Below are 18,862 nucleotides of genomic sequence, written 5' to 3'. Positions count from 1 at the left end.
ATGTTCCAGATGGTTTTAGAAAAGGCAGAGGAACCAGAGATCAAATTGCCAACATCCGCTGGATCAAGGAAAAAGAAAGAGAGTTCCAGAAAAGCATCTATTTCTGCTTTATTGACTCTGCCAAAGCCTTTGACTGTGTGGATCACAATAAACTGCAGAAAATTCTGAAAGAGATGGGAATACCAGACCACCTGACCTGCCTCTTGAGAAACCTGTATGCAGGTCAGGAAGCAACAGTTAGAACTGGACATGGAACAACAGACTGGTTCCAAATAGGAAAAGGAGTATGTCAAGGCTCTATATTGTCACCCTGCTTATTTACCTTATATGCAGAGTACATCATGAGAAACTCTGGGCTGTAAGAAGCACAAGCTGGAATCAAGATTGCCGGGAGAAATATCAATAACCTCAGATATGCAGATGACACCAACCTTATGGCAGAAAGTGAAGAGGAACTAAAAAGCCTCTTGATGAAAGTGAAAGAGGAGAGTGAAAAAGTTGGCTTAAAGCTCAACATTCAGAAAACGAAGATCATGGCATCTGGTACCATCACTTCATGGGAAATAGATGGGGAAACAGTGGAAAACAGTGTCAGATTTTATTTTGGGGGGCTTCAAATCACTGCAGATGGTGACTGCAGCCATGAAATTAAAAGACGCTTATTCCTTTGAAGTAATATGCTTCAATATGGTTATGACCAACCTAAACAGTATATTGAAAAGCAGAGACATTACTTTGCCAACAAATGTCCATCTAGTCAAGGCTATGGTTTTTCCAGTGGTCATGCATGGATGTGAGAGTTGGACTGTGAAGAAAGCTGAGCGCCAAAGAATTGATGCTTTTGAGCTGTGGTGTTGGAGAAGACTCTTTAGAGTCGCTTGGACTGCAAGGAGATTCAACCAGTCCATTCTAAAGGAGATCAGTCCTAGGTGTTCTTTGGAAGGAATGATTCTAACGCTGAAACTCCACTACTTTGGTCACCTCATGAGAAGAGTTGACTCATTGGAAAAGACTCTGAGCTTGGGGAGATTGGGGGTAGGAGGAGAAGGGGACGACAGGATGAGATGGCTGGATGACATCACCAACTCGATGGACATGAGTTTGAGTGTACTCCGGGAGCTGGTGATGAACAGCGAGGCCTTGTGTGCTGGAATTCATGGGGTCACAAAGAGTCGGACTCGACTGAGCGGCTGAACTGAGCTTAACTGAAAAATGGAAAGCACAATTAAACCTTGTGTATCTAGACCATTATCCATGAAATCTATATCTTTATCTATCTATAGTATACATCTAAAGTGAGGGCACAGTTATGTGTTCTGCATATATAGATACATGAAGTGATACATATACATAATATATATGAATTGGAGAAAATACTTGAATTCTGAATGCTTTTGTTTTTTGTCAGTTTACTAAAACTACTCCCAGACCACTGCTTTCTTCTTATACTCTTCCAGGGGCCCTCAATACACTAAGCCATCCTTCATTACAAAATTCCATCTGATATAATAAGAGCTAAAATTGTTGTACTGAATAAAGCAATTCTTTTTATTCATTTACTTGAAAACAACTCATAAATTATAAATACAATCTAACTACTGGAGAAGATTATCTAATACACTCTTTATTTTGCAAAAGTGAAAAGCTATAATTCATATGCAATAAATTGATGTCCTAAGAATTGGAACCAAGAATTGCTGAAATTTTCATATTACATCTTCAGCTTTTCAAGTTTCCCTCTCTAGAACACCATTAAGGAGGTATATTGTTTTCTTTAATCCTACTTGCTCTTACCTTTTCCTTTAATGATTTGGCTAGGAATGATGTGGGCTGTGTTTGAATTAGCTAATCCACCAAGGAGAGCAATAGGAAAGATATCCCCAAAGTCCAGATACAAAGGTATATGGAGAAGTCAGCTGTATTTGAATTTTTTACCTAATGACAACTACTGTTGTATTCATATTTTTTACTGTGGATCAGACATATCCAATTATAGAGGATAGAAAGTTTCCTTTCTATCCTACTATTTGGTAGATTAGCTACTATTTGAACAAATATAGTTTATGAATGAAAGTAAATCTTTGCTTACACATTACCCATGTAATGGAATTCAACATTTTTAAAGTATCTATTATGTATAAGGCTTTTGGTTGGGCCTAAGGGTAAGAAAAGACGAAGATGTAATGTTTACCCTCAAAGTATTTTTAATACAATAAAATTGATAATCTATATATTATATATGTTTTATATGGCATAGAAGCCAAAATGCAGTAAGATTACTGCTTGGGCCTGGGGAGTTCCAGAAAGGCACCATTATGCTGTGAAGAATGGATCAAATTCTGAGTAATAGGTATTTAAAACAGAGAGAACAATGTGAACAAAGGCATAGAAGTGGTAAGTATAGAGTCCACTTTGTTTGAACCATGAACTAGATGCTAAAGCAGCACCTGTAAAAACAGGAATGATAATTTTAAGTTTTGATGTCTCATTAATCATTTGCTTGTTTTATGCATCATGCTGAGTCATATCTAAACATAAATTTACCTAGCCCAAGGCTAAGATAACAAATGTATTCTTTTATATTTTGTATAAATTGAATTCCAGAAAAACATCTACTTCTACTTCATTGACTATGGTAAAGCCTTTGACTGTGTGGATCACAAGAAACTGTGGAAAATTCTTCAAGAGATGGAATACCAAAGCATCTTACCTGCTTCTTAAGAAACTTGTATGCAGATCAAGAAGTAACAGTTAGAACTGGACATGGAACAACTGACTTGTTCAAAATTGGGAAAGGATTATGTCAAGGCTGTATACTGTCACCCTGCTCATTTAACTTATATGCAGAGTACATCATGAGAAATGTCTGGCTTGATGAAGCACAAACTGTAATCAAGATAGCCGGGAGAAATATCAATAACCTCAGATGTGCAGATGACACACCCTTATGGCAGAAAGTGAAGAGGAACTAAAGAGTCTCTTGATGAAAGTGAAAGAGGAGAGTGAAAAAGTTGGCTAAAACTCAACATTCAAAAAACTATGATCTGTATGCGAGACAGCAAAAGAGACACAGATGTATGGAACAGACTTTTGGACTCTGAGGGAGAGGGAGAGGGTGAGATGATTTGGGAGAATGGCACTGAAACATGTATACTATCATGTAAGAAATGAATCGCCAGTCTATGTTTGATACAGGATACACGATGCTTGGGGCTGGTGCACGGAGATGATCCAGAGAGATTATATGGGGTGGGAGGTGGGAGGGGGGTTCAGGATTGGGAACTCATGTACACCTGTGGCAGATTCATGTCAATGTATGGCAAAACCAATACAGTGTTGTAAAGTAAAATAAAGTAAAAAGAAAAATTAAGAAAAAAAAAAAAAACTATGATCATGGTATCCAGTCCCATTGCTTCATGGCAAATATAAGGGTAAACAATGGAAACAATGACAGACTTTACTTTCTTCGGCTCCAAAATCACTGCAGATGGTAACCGCAGCCATGAAATGAAATGATGCTTGCTCCTTGGAAGATAATTTATGAAAAACTTAGACAATGTATGTAAAAGCAGAGACATTACTTTGCTGACAAAAATCCATCTAGTCAAAGCTATGGTTTTTCCAGTAGTCATGTATGGATGTGAGAGTTGGACCATAAAGAAGGGTGAGTGGTGGAGAACTTTTGAACTGTGGTGTTGGAGAAGATTTGAGAGTCCCTTGGACTGCAAGGAGATCAAACCAGTCTATCCTAAAGGAAATCAATCCTGAATAATCATTGGAAGGGCTGATGGTGAAACTGAAATACCAATACTTTGGCCACCTGATGTAAAGAACTGACTCATTGGAAAAGACCCTGCTGCTGGGAAAGACTGAAGGCAGGAGAAAAGGAAGGAGAATATGAGATGGTTGGATGGCATCACCAACTCAATGGATGTGAGTTTGAACAAACTCCAGGAGGCGGTGAAGGACAAGGAAGCCTGGCATGCTGCAGTCCATGGGGTCGCAAAGTGTTGGACACAACTGAGTGACCGAACACAGCGTATTTTATATTTTATAGGTTAAATTTTCCATTTGGCTTATGATCCAATTTGTGTATGGTTTGTGGAATTTATGAGTTTCGTTTCCTTTTTTCTCTTCCCCTCTTCATTCTCTTCTTTTTCCTCTTCCTCTTTTTTCTGCTAGACATACATCTGTCCAGTTGTTGTAGCACCATTTATTGAGCAGACCATTCTTTCTTTATTTACTACTTTGGATTTTACTTATAGTTTTGTTAAAAATCATTTGACTATACATGTGTAAGTCTGGGTTTCTCCGGTGGCTCAGACAGTAAAGAATCTCCCTGCCATGTGGGAGACCTGGGTGCAATCCCTGGGTTGATAAGATCCCCTGGAGAAGGGAATAGTTACCCACTCTAGTATTCTTGTCTGGATAATTCCATGGACAGAGTCGCCTGGCAGGCTATATAGTCCATGGGGTCACAAAGAGTTGGACACGACTGAGAGACTTTCACTTCCTTCACTCCTCTGCTGTATTTCAGTCTGTCTCTTACATCCCTTATGCATTCCATTGATCTACTTATCTTTTTTTCCAGAACTACATTGACTTCAATAGTGATTTATGCTCAATCTTGAAGTCAGGTCATCTCAGTCCTATAATTCTTTTTCAAAATTGTTTTGTCCACCCTTATTCTTAAACCTCAGTGATAATTCTCTCTCCTTTGACAAATATCTAATGATACAATGTGTGGAGATCATGCTTTTTCAAACTCTATAGCTCCTGAAACAGCTTTTTTTTTTTACATTAACTTGATTGAGTAAAAAAAAAAAAAAGCAAAGAGATTTTTTAGAATTCTTCAGGACATGTTGTAGACTCAGAAGAAAGTAACAATAGGATTCAAATCAATTAGAAAATATGTACAATGAAAAGAATGAAAGGTCATCAGTAATCCTTGTCGTGTCCAACTCTTTGCGACCCCATGGACTGTAGCCTACCAGGCTCCTCTGTCCATGGGGTTTTCCAGGCAATAGTCCTGGAGTGGATTGCCATTTCCTTCTACTGGGGATCTTCCCAACACAGGGATCGAACACGGGTATCCCGCATTGTAGACAGACGCTTTACTGTCTGAACCACCATGGAAGTCCTATTACAGAAGGGAAACATTTATTCAGTCATAAGAAAATAGCTTACACAATTTTTCTGGTTTTGTAAAAAGTAATACAAGAATTCATTTATGTTAACTGTATTATTAAGGCATAATTACCCTGAAGCATGATAACAATATGTGCATCATTAAGTAAATGCCAGGTTTACTTTGCTATGTTTTATTTCATTGTAACTGGTAATTGCAAAGGTGTTTAGTAGGTTTTCTTGGATTTCTGGATACCACAGCACAATTTCTGGTAATGTAGCAAAAGTGCATATGCAACTGTTTTTTTTTTTTTTTTAATTGAGAAATTTTCTTTGGAAGAAACAAATTAAGCTTGAAAAAATAAAACAAACCAGGCTCAGAAAAATACTGCAACTCAAATCACCAGTAGCAAAGGTTAACTTCTTTGATTTATAAAATGCTCTTTCCATTCAAAAAGGAAGAGAAACAAGATAGCAGATGAGTAGGTGTATGTGGATCACATCTCTCTCCATTAGGAATACACCTTCAGATACAGAAGATCTTGCAGAACCCAATTGAGAGTGTGCAGGAGTCCCTGACCACCAGAAAAAAAAATATATATATAGATCCACAGAAAGCTCGGTAGGACAAAGGAAGGAGAGGGAAAAGTGGAGAGTGAGTAGCACTGGACTTGAACCTGGAGGGATAGGGAAACTGAAGCAAGGGTGAAATCTCCACATCAGAGTATCTGTACCACCTCCACACTCAATGCTCACTTGCCAGAGGCTAGAAAAAACCCTAATACTGCCATATCTCCTACTCTAGTGGCTCCCAGGGTTCCTGCAATCCAAGCAACTGTGCCAACTCCACACCTGATCCTCACTGGAGCAGACTTAAGTCCTTCAGGGCAGCTTTAGGAGCAAACTCCTGTGGATGATCCACATGCAGAGGTGGGGATAAAACTACAATTGAACTCCAGGGGCAGAATGGCCAAGGAAGGGGATCAAAAACCTTTTCATCAGCTGTACAAACTGCAGGTTAAATCCACATGATCAACAAGGTAGACTCTGTGTCTATGGAATACATAAAAGGACGATGAGATTTCCCACAAAAGAAAACACATTAGTTGTAGTAGCTGTGGACATTGGAGGCAAGAACAGGCAGCGGTAGGGTCAGATTAGAGTCTGAGCCATCCCCAGAGCAGATCCAGAGGCCAGTCCAGTGTTGGAGGGCATCCTAGGGAGGCAAGGTGTAATGTGACTCACAGCAAGTGAAAGGAGGCTGACAGATGAGATCAGAGAAAAACATTTATTATTATTTTTACATTTTGATTTGTTCTCTGGTTGGTTTTGATTTTTTTTCTTCTTTTTTCTGTTTTGCAGTGGTTTTTATTTTTACTATTAGCTCTATTTAGTAGTAGTAGTAGTAGTAATAGTAGTTTTGTTGCTAAGTTGTGTCCGACTCTTGTGACCCCATAAACTGTAGCCTGCCAGGCTCCTCTGTCCATGGGATTCTCCAGGCAAGAATACTGGAGTGGGTTGCCATTTTCTTCTCCAGGGCATCTTCCCAACTCAGGAATTGAACCCGGGTCTCCTGCATTGCAGGCAGATTCTTTACTGACTGAGCTACCAGGGAAGCCCAACTCTATCTAAGCTTTTGAGAACTATTTTTTAAATCATACCTTTTATTTCCTTTATATACTTCTACGTCCATGTTGGCTTTTTGTGGTTCTGTGTGTGTTTAAAAAAATTGTTTGCATTTCTTACTCTTCTTTCTCTGCTGTAGTTATTCTTTTACATATATATATATATTTTTCATACACTTCTATTTAACTTTGTTTCTCTATTTTTTTATTTCCTTCTTCTTTATTTATTTTATCATGTTTGTTAGTTTTGTTTTGTTTGCTTTATTCCCCAGTTGGAAATCTGCTTCGTTTTGTTTTCCAGTTTATGTTTTAGTTAGTTTTGCTTTTAATTGGTTGATATCATTTTTGGGTTCCTTTGCTTGCTGGGTGACTCTCTTACACTTTCTTTTTTGGATTATTTTGATTTTGTTTGTGTGTATATATATGTGTAGGTGTAGTTTCCATTGTTTGTTTTTGTTGGCTGATTTTGGATTTACCATTTGTCAGGTTAGTCTTTTGTCTCTTGTTTTGTTTTTTGTTTGTTTGTTTGTTTCTCTGTTTTCATCTCTGTTAATGTCTAACAAATAGCTTATGGAATTACAGTTCCCTAGATAGAGATTGAGCCTGAGCCTTTAGAATGGGAGCATGTAGTACAGAACATTAGACTGTCAGAGAACTCCTGACCCCAGAGAGTATTAATTAGTGAGAGGTCCCACAAAGGCTTTCACCTGTTTCCAAGACCCAGCATCACCTAACTTCCAGCAGCACATAGCACAGGATGTCTCACTCAAACAACAAGCAAGGAAAAAAACACAAACCCAATCATCACCAGAGATGCTTCCCACAGATACCCCCAAAACATACCACCTCACACAGCCCTGCCCATCAGAGGGAAAAATAAAATGCACCTACGCCCACGAGAACACAGGCACACATCCTTCCCAACATGAAACCTACTCAAATCACTGGACTAACCTCACCCACTGAGGGAAGAAACCAAAAAGAAGAAGGAATATGACTCTAAAGCCTGGGAAAAGGAGACTTCAAACACACTAAGTTGGGGGGGGGGGATGCAAAGAAATACTGCAAACTGAAGGAACAAGGTAAGAACACAAGACCACACAAATCAAGAGGAAATATGCAAACTACCTGAAAAATAATTCAGAGTAATGATAGTAAAGATGATCTAAAATCTCAAGAATAGAATGGAGAAAGTGCAAGAATCAATTATTACATTTAGCAAGGACTTAGAGAAATAAAGAATAAACAAACAGAGATGAACAGCAAAATTACTGAAATTAAGTACTCTAGAAGGAATCAATAGTGGAACAACTGAGGCAAAGGAACAGATAAGAGAGGTAGAAGATAGAATGGTGGGAATAGCAGCTGAAGAGCAGAATAAAGGAAAAAGAATGAAAAGAATTGAGGATAGTCTCAGAGACTTCTGGTACAATATTAAATGAACCAACATTCAAACTATAGGGGTCCCAGAGGAGAGAAAAAAAGTTCAGGGAAAATTTTTGGATAGATTATAGTCGAAAACTTCCTTAATGTGGGAGAGGAAATAGTCAGTCAAGTACAAGAGCAGAGTCCCATACAGGATAAACCCAAAGAGAAACACGCTGAAACACATACAAATCAAACTAACAAAGATCAAACACAAGGAAGCTATGTAGTAAAGATCCCTACATAATTATCAATGGATCAAACCAAGAAGAAATAACAATCATAAATACTTATGCACTCAACATAGAAGCACCTGAATACATAAGGCAAACACTATCAGACATAAAAGGGGAAACTGACCATAACAAAACATATAGTAGGGGACTTTAACATCCCACTTACAGCAAAAGACAGATCATCAAAACAGAAAATTATTAAGGAAACACAAGCCTTAAATGACACATTAGACCAGATGAACCTAATTGATATTTTTGGAACATTTCACCTAAATGCATAAGAATTTTTTCTTCTTAAGTACACATGGAACATTCTCCAGGATAGACCACATCTTGGGTCACAAATCAAGCCTCAGTAAATTTAAGATAATTGAAATTTTACCAAGCATCTTTTCTGACCTCTACGCTATGAAACTATATATTAGGCACAGGGAAAAAAATGCAAACACATTGAGATTAAACAATGTGTTTCTAATAACGAACAGGTTACTGAAGAAATAAAAAGAGAAATAAAAAAATTCCTAGAAATAAATGATAAGGAAAACACAATGACTCAACTAAGGGATGCAGCATTAGCTATTTTAAGAGGGAAGTTTATAGCAATAAAATCATATCTCAAAAATCAAGAGAAACATCAAATAGACAACCTGATTTTACATCTAAAACAACTAGAAAAATAACCACAAAAAAATCCTAAAGTTAGTAGAAAGAAAGAAATCATAAACATCAGAGGAGAAATAAATCAAATGAAAGAGACAATAACAAAGATCAATAAAGCTAAAAGCTTGATCTTTGAGAAGATCATATTGACAAACCATTAGCTAGATTCATCAAGAAAAAATGGGAGAAGAATCAAATCAACAAAATTAAAAATGAAAAAGGAAACGTTATAACAGGCAATGCAGAAATACAAACAATCATGAGACTATTAAGAGCAACTACATGCTAATAAGATCGACAACCTAGTGGAAATGGACAGATTCTTAGAAAAGTTCAACCTTCCAAGACTGAAACAGGAAGAAATAGAAATTATGAACAAGCCAAACACAAGCACTGATATCAAAACAACTATGATAAAAAAATTTCCCAAAAAGCAAAAGCCAAAGCCAGATGGCTTCACACGTGAATTCTATCAAATATTTGGAGAAAAGTTAGTGCTTATCTTTCTCAAACTCTTCCAAAATGTGCAAAGGAAGAAAATATTGCAAGCTCATTCTATGAGGCTACAATCACCCTGATACCAGAACCAGATACAGACATCAGACAAAAAGAAAAATAACAGGCCAATATCTCCGATGAACATAGATGCAAAAATCATCCACAAAATTCTAGCAAACTGAATTCAACAACATATTAAAAACATCATACACCATGATCAAGTCAGGTTTATCCCAGGGATGCAAGTATTTTTCAAAACACTCTAAGCAATCAATGTGATACAATATTAACAAATTTAAAAATAAAAGCCATATGATAATCTCAATTATCTCAAAAGCTTTTGTAAATTCAGCACCCACTTATGATTTAAAAAAAACTTCAAAAAATGGGCATAGAAGAAACCTATCTCAACATAATGAAAGCTATATATGATAAACCCACAGCAAACAATATTCTCAATGGTGAAAAACTGAAAGCATTTCCTCTAAGATCAAGAACAAGATAAGGGTGCGCTCTCTCTCCACTATTATTCAATACAGTTTTGGAAGTCCTAGGTTCAGCAATCAGAGAAGAAAAAGAATAAAAGAAATCCACTTTGGAAAGAAGTAAAACTCTCATTATTTGCAGACAACATGATGCTATACACAGAAACCCTAAAGATACCATCAGAAAATTACTAGAGCTCACCAGTCAATTTAGTACCTTCATACTCTACAGAAATCACTTGCATTCCTATACACTAACAATGAAAAATCAGAAAGAGAAATTAAGGAATCAACCACTTTCACTATGGAAACAAAAAGAATAAAACATCTATGAATAAAGCTACCTAAGGAGACAAATGAGGTGTATACCAAAAACTAAAAATCACCAAAGAAAGAAAGCAAAGATTATATACAGATGGAGAGATACTTCATATTCCTGGGTTGGAAGAATCAATGGTATGAAAATGACTGTACTACTAAGTGTAATCTACAGAATCAGTACAATCACTATCAAATTACCAACGCCATTTTTCACAGAACTAGGGCAAATATCTCAAAGTTTGTATGGAAACACAAACGACCCCAAATAGCCAAAGCAATCTTGAAAAAGAAGAATGGAGCTGGAGGAATCAACCTTCCTGTCTTCAGACTATGCTACAAAGCTACATTCATAAAGAAGAGAGTATGGTTGACAAAAAACAAACAAACAAACAAACAAACAAAACCCAGAAATATAGACGAATGAAACAAGATAGAAAGCCCAGAGATAAACCCATGCACCTATGGATGCATTATCTTTGACAAAGGAGGCAAGAATATACAATGGAGAAAAGACAGTCTCTTTAATAAGCGGTGCTGGGAAAACTGGACATCTACATGTAAAACAATGAAATTGGAATACTTCCTAACACCTTACACAAAGATAAACTCAAAATGGACAAAAGACCTAAATGTAAGACCAGAAACTAAAACTGTTAGAGGAAAACATAGGCAGAAGACTGTATAACAAATTACAACAAGATCCTCTATGACTCACCTCCCAGAGTAACAGAAATAAAAACAAAAGTAAACAAATGGAACCTAATTAAACTTAAAAAGCTTTTTCACAGCAGAAGAAACTATAAACAAGGTGAAAAGACAACCCTCAGAGTGGGTGAAAATGGTAACAAATGAAAAAACTGACAGTGGATTTATTTTCAAATTATAGAGGCAGCTCATACACCTTAACACCAAAAAAACAAACAACCTTATCAAAAAGTGAGGAGAAGACATTAACAGACAATTCTCCAAAGAAGACATACAGATGGCTAATAAACACATGAAAAGAAGCTCAAAAATGCTCATATTTAGAGACATGCAAATCAAAACTATGAGATATCACCTCACACCAGTCAGAATGACTGTCATCAAAAAATTTACAAAGAATAAATCTTGGAGAAGGTGTGGGAAAAGGGAACCCTCTTTCAATGTTGGTGGGAATGCAAATTGATACAGCCACTATGGAGGATAATATGGAGATTCCTTAAAAAACTAGGACTAAAACTACCACATGACCCAACAATCCCACTACTGGGCATATACCCTGAGAAAATCATAATTGAAAAAGACACAGGTACCCCAATGTTCATTGCAGAAGTATTTACAATAGCTAGGACATGGAAGCAACCTAGATGTCCATTAACAGGTGAATGGAAAAAGAAGCTTGGGTGAATATATGCAATGAAATATTCAGCCATACAAATGAATGCATTTGAGTCTGTTCTAATGAGCTGCCAGGGCTTCCCAGGTAGTGCTAGTAGTAAATAACTCACTTGCCAATGCAAGAGATATAAGAGACACGGGTTGGATCCTTGAGTTTGCAAGATCCCCTGAAGGAGGAAATGACAACCCACTCCAGTATTCTTTCCTGGGAGATCCCATGGACTGTGGAGCCTGGTGGTTTACAGTCAATAGGGTCACAAAGAGTCAGACACGAATGAAGTGATTTAGCATGCATGCACTAATGAGGTGGATGGACCTACAGCCTATTATACAGAGTGAAATAAGTCAGAAAGTAAAAGACAAATATCATATACTAATGCATACATATGGAATCTAAAAAGATGGTACCAATTTCAGGGCAGCAATGGAGACACAGACAGAGAGAACAGATTGTGGACAAAGTGAGGAAGGAGAGGGTGGGATGAATTGAGAGAATAGCATGGAAACAGACATTACCACATGTAAGATAGATAGCAAGTGGGAATTCGCTGTGTGACACTGGGAGCTAAACCCAGTGCTCTATGACAACTTAAAGGGGTGAGATTGGGTTGGAGGTGGGAAGGAGGTTCAAGAGGGAGGGGATATATGTACACCTATGGCTATTTCATATTGATGTATGACAGAAACCAACACAAATATTGTAAATCAATTATCCTTCAATATGAAAAATTAAGTTAAAATGTTAAAAAAGGAAAAAGACATGGTAAAAATGAACAAATCTGATTAACAAATGGTACATAAAAAAAGAACTGCCAATGACACTTAAAAACAAAATAGACAATACGCTCAATGTCCCTCATCTGTGACATAAAATACAAAGAACAATGAGATATCAGACTTCAACTATAAAAGTGTTAAATATTAAAATGTTTGGTAACATATTGAGCTAGCAAAGATGACTTGGATACTCTATTTCAAAGTTATACTCATGTTCAAAATGATTCATGTACAGGAAAGATATTCATTGTAAAGCCTTTTGTAATAGGAAAAAATGGGAACAACATTCCATAAACTGAATACCAGTTAAATGGATTCTGATATGCATGTACATACCTACACGTGGGTTTGTTTGTAAATACATACACACACAAAAGAGAACTGGTTACAATGATTGCATCCTGAAGGTGGAACTGAGACAGAAAGAGGACTTATTTTTCACTGTATATTCTTTAGTATGTTTTTATGTGCTTCCACTTTGTAGATAAAGACACAAAATTAAAATATTCATTTTTCCCAAGTCAATTTATAAGCTAAATTATAGCTCTTATTCTTCCTTGTTTTCCCTTCCATCTCTTTTCCTTATAGAAAACCCAGTCCTCAAGCTATTTGGTGAGTCAAAGCAAAGTAGGTAATCACGCCAGAGGATATGGAAGTTGTAGTGGCCCAAATTAGGGTGTCAGAGTTGAATAAGAAGAACACCTCCATAGGAGCCCTGCATACTAATTATGTTTAAATCATATCCAACTGAAATAAGAAAAGCATCTTAATCAGTTTGAGCTGACATAAAAAAGTACCATACACTGGATGGCTTTTAAAGGCAGAAATTTCTCTCTCACAGTTTTGGAGATTTGAAGTCCAAGATCAGGTTGCCAACCTGGTCAAATTCTATTGAGGATCCTCTTCCTGGATGCAGATTACTAACTTCTTTTTGTAGCCTTATGTGAGAGAGCAGAACGGGGAAGCAACCTCATTCATGATTTTTATAAATGCACTAATCCCATTCATGAGGGCTCCATCTTCATAGCTGAGAAGGACATATGCAAGGAGGTAGTTTGGTACTGGGTATCATAACCCAGGCAGAGTGAGGGAGACTTCCATGCAAGGAGCAGCCTGATTTGAGTTTAAGGTCCAAGTAAGTTGAGAAGAACATCTACATAAGAGGGTTACACAGAGGAGAGGAATGGGAGCAAAGGCAAGAGATTAGTTATACATAGAAGGGACTGATCAAGTAAATAAATATATTAAACATAACAGGAGCCAGGTTCTTCACTGTCAGTAAAAAAAGGAAATAAAGGAAAAGAATAAAACTAGAATAAACTCAATAGCATAGATTGAAATTGAAGATAACTATACAAGAGCATGGTTTTAAAAATGTAGAATTAGATGTGGAAGTAAATATATAAGTAATTCTTTTGCTTGTTTTTGCATACACACTAATGTATACATATACATACCCTCACCTACTCAGAAAGAGAGAGAACCTTGTCACAGTAACATCCCAATGTCAACGAACATATGGAGTGCTCAGATTCTAATTATAAATATCGTTTTATACTAAAAGGGACCAGAGCTGCTTGAAGAAATTACTGACTCTGGGGTTGGTCAAGGAGAATATAAGACTGTGATAGTTGCACTGTGGTTGTGTAGAATAAAGTCTTTGTTTGTAGGAAATATACATTAAACTAGTATTAAAAATTGATAATCTACTCTCGAATAGTTCAGAAAAAAAGTGATTCCCTGAAGTGTACTTATAACTTTTTCTATGAATTTGTGATTGTTTCAAGTTACATTAAAAAAAAACTTTTAAAAAGAAATTATACAAAGTCAAGCTTTATCACTGAAATATTGAATGTCAGCATTATTTTTTTTCTATTTCATTATTTGCCTCTTTTCCTTAGTTTTGTATACTACCCGTGGAATTGAAGAAACACTGATGGGTCTACTTTTTCAAATTTATTCTTTTTTATTTTGGAAAAGTCACCAGAGATCTTTTATATATGGAATTCATTAAAAAGTTGGAAATGCTCAACTGTGCTGGCATTTAATGGTGTTACAATATAGTAATGTTTTGATGATTTCTCTCTACTTCAGGATTACAGAAAAAAAAAAAAAACTCCCCAAAGCACACATGTGCATGTACACACACACACACATGCACACACACGCATACACACAGAGTAATAAAAACAGTAAAAAGAATGTATGCATGGTTGTGGTAAGCCCATGCTTGAAACTATTTTTAGCTCTGACCATGAATTTATTCTGTCACATTAATCCAACAGGTTTGTAATAAGCATCTCCATGATTTTCAAATGCTTTCATTTTTTCAGGTGATTTGGAACATAATGGAAACGTTTATTAATTGGTAACATGGTGAAAATTAAAACATTAACTGGTTTCTGAACATTAAGAGGTTTGTGAAGGAAACAAATTAAGTCTGGTTAATTTCTGTAGCTGGCATACACTCCAAACCTAATCAACATTTTCTCACTGCTATTAAAAAAAACACCTGTAAGCCTCCTGCATCTGGAAACACAGTACTGTCATTCTCATTCATGTTCAAAACATTCAGGCTGGAGCCATTTAAAAAGATTAGCTTACTCTTATATTATGGAACATTTGTACATAATTTTGAGTTTAATAGGAAAAAATTGAAGAGAAAATATTAAATATGTTCAAAGACAAAAAATACAGGAATCAGTGTATAAAGGATAGAGTCTGTGAATGTGTATGACAAAGGTAAGCAAAAAAGAACAAACATGCTCTACTTTTTAAAAATTGGAAAAATAAAATTGCCATTACAAACAAAATTGTTGCCAGTAGTTACAATAAAAGATTGAATTTGTTTTTATAAGCATCCTTCTGTCCTACAGGAGCTAAATAGAAAACCTTTCACTTTCAAGAAAGTACTTAAATTCAGAGTTCTGTTAAAAGTAGTTTTCTTGGCTATTTTCAAGTGGCTTTCCTACATTTATTAGAATAATGTAAACAATACTACAATGACTAGACAGTTAAAACAGAGAAAATATATCAACTGTTGTATGAAGATTCATTTATTAATTATTCAATGCCCAGAATCTACTTTCCAGAGGAAAATACATTTAGTGATTTCCTTTACTGTGTCAAACCCTGTTGGAACTTAACACATAATGTCTGCTTCAATCCTCACAATAACACTGTAAGAACGGAGTTGTTATTTCCATGTTGCATGCATCCAAATTAGAGGTTAGGTAAATAACAATCAAACTGGAAAGTCAAATTCTAGGTCTGACTGGTACTGAAAATTATACTCTTTTCATTAAATTTCTGGAGAAGGCAATGACACCCCACTCCAGTACTCTTGCCTGGAAAATCCCATGGATGGAGGAGCCTGGTAAGCTGCAGTCCATGGGGTTGCTAAGAGTCGGACACGACTGAGCAACTTCACTTTCGCTTTTCACTTTCATGCATTGGAGAAGGAAATGGCAACCCACTCCAGCGTTCTTTTCTGGAGAATCCCAGGGATGGCGGAGCCTGGTGGGCTGCCATCTATGGGGTGGCACAGAGTCGGACACGACTGAAGTGACTTAGCAGCAGCAGCAGCATTAAATTTCAGGTATAAATATAATTCAGTTAAAATGAAAGGTATTTGTTTCTAATCAAAACCTTTGGAAGAGTGATTTAGCATAATTCACCATTTGTAGCTGTTAAAAAATGATAAAGTTATGTCAAAGAATGGCATACTGAAGGCCTAAGACTTGAACCCTCAAAGTCTGCCTTTAGTACCTATGTACTTTCAGTTCAGTTCAGTTCAGTTCATTCACTCAGTCGTGTCCAACTCTTTGCAACCCTATGAACTGCATCATGCCAGGCCTCCCTATCCATCACCAACTCCCAGAGTTCACTCAAACTCATGTCCAGCCATGAAATTAAAAGACACTTACTCCTTGGAAGAAAAGTTATGATCAATCTAGATAGCATATTGAAAAGCAGAGACTTTACTTTGCCAACAAATGTCCTTCTAGTCAAGGCTATGGTTTTTCCAGTAGTCATGTATGGATGTGAGAGTTGGACTGTGAAGAAAGCTGAGCGCAGAAGAATTGATGCTTTTGAACTGTGGTGTTGGAGAAGACTTCAGAGTCCCTCGGACTGCAAGGAGATCCAACCAGTCCATCCTAAAGGAGATCAGTCCTGGGTGTTCATTGGAGGGACTTATGTTGAAGCTGAAACTCCAGCACTTTGGCCACCTGATGAGAAGAGCTGACTCATTTGAAAAGACCCTGATGCTGGGAAAGATTGAGGACAGGAGGAGAAGGGGACGACAGAGGATGAGATGGTTGGGATGGCATCACTCACTCGATGGACATGGGTTTGGGTGGACTCCAGGAGCTGGTGATGGACAGGGAGGCCTGGCATGCTGCTGTTCATGGGGTCACAGAGTCAGACACGACTGAGCAACTGAACTGAACTGATGTTGTATATGCATTAACAAATTATTATATGTGTAATTCTTATTAATACTTTAGTCTGTTAGTTTTTATACTTGTACCACTATTGCAGTATTAAAATATTCTGAATTTGACTGTATATTTACCAGTGAGTTTTATACTTTCATCCGCTTTAATGTTACTAATTAGCATTCTTACATGTAGCTTGAAAAAGACCTCTTAATCAAGGCAGCTCTAATGGCGATGAACTCCTTCAAGTTGTGTTTGAGAAAATCTTTATTTCTCCTTCATTTCTGAAGAATATATTTGATGGATATAGTATTCTTGTGTGATAGGATCTTTTCTTTCACATTTTGAATGAGAAAATCATCCCATTCTCTCCTGGTCTTCAAGATTTCTGCTGAAAACTTCACTGATAGCCTTATTGAAGTTCTCTTTTATGTGATGAGTTGCTTTTGCTCTACTACCTTCAAACTTCTCCCTTTTTCTTTGTCTTTTGATAATCTGATTATAATTGTGTCATAGTCTTCTTTGGGTTGAACTTATTTGGTTACTTTTGACCTTCATGGATCTAGAGATCTATATCCTTCCCAAGATTTGAGACGTTTTCAGCCAGTATTTCTTTAAATAAGCTTTCTTCCCCTTTCTCTCCTTCTCCTTCTGACAGTCCCAAAATGTTTATCTTGATTCTGTTGCTAGTATCCTATAAATCCTGTAGGCTTTCTTTACTCTTTGTCAGTTTTCCTTTCTTCTCCTCTGACTGGATGATCTCTCTTTGAGTTTGCAAATTCTTTCTTCTGCTATTAAAATTGTTGTATTCTTCAGCTCTATAATTTATTTGATTCTTTATTGTGATTTCTATATCTTGTTTGAACTTTGCATTTTGTTATTGCATTGTTTTCCTTATTTCATTGAATAATGTGTATATGTTTTCTCGTAGTTTTTTGAACTACCTTAAAACAATTATTTTATTTTCATTGTTAAGAAATTTATAAATCTCCATTTCTCTGGGATCTATTACTGGATTTTTATTAGTTTCTTTCGGTGGTACTATGTTTGTCTGGTTCTTTGTGATCTGTGTAGCCTCAGGTTGATATCTATGCATATGAAATACATTTTCACATCTTTGGCAGATAAAGATCTTCTTCTGACAAGTCCCTAAATACATGGAATTGCCCTCAGGATTGCCAGAAAGTGTGGCTGAGGCCAGGAGACATATCTACAGTTGAACACATGATTTTCAGATCTGTCTGATAGGTAGTGGGTGGGTGTAGTGTCAGGTCTCTAGTGGACAAGACCGCTTCTGGGATCATGTCTAAGAGTGCTTGAGCTATATCATGGGGCTATTTCTGGATTCACAGTCAAATCCACAGGTGATAGACCAAATACTAGAAGCCCAGATGTGTGCGGTTTCCATTGGTTCCCTGGGTGGGTCCCTAAATGCATAGGAATGATTCTGGAGTGCAGTAGAGTGGGATTGTAACTGGGTCACAGGGCCTGTTATTTGAAGGCATGGATAGATAAGTTTTCTGCAGGTCTCTCAGCATGCAGGACTGACTCCTGACCATAGCACATCACAGTTGGAGCTGGTTCACAGGGCTACTTCAAAATCTGTAGCCAAGATTGTGGTAGAAAGGCCTGTTGCAGAGGACGTAGATGTGTGTGGCTCTTCCTAGGCCCCTTGGTGGACAGGATTGGTTGTAGGACTATAGCCAGGGAGAAATGAAATCCAGTTCTTAGTGTGATGGAGCTGCTTTCAGTCTGCAGCTGAGACCATGTTTGGCAAACTTGCCACTGAAGTACAGGACTGTCTTCTCAGAGTGGCTCTCCTCAATCTTGGACTTCACCAGGAATTGTAATCTCTTGCCTAGATATGAAAACTCCCATGAAGGCACCTT

This window comes from Capra hircus (assembly GCF_001704415.2).
Source record: "Capra hircus breed San Clemente chromosome X unlocalized genomic scaffold, ASM170441v1, whole genome shotgun sequence".
Lineage (NCBI taxonomy): Eukaryota > Metazoa > Chordata > Mammalia > Artiodactyla > Bovidae > Capra > Capra hircus.
Note: the sequence above shows the minus strand (reverse complement) of the source record.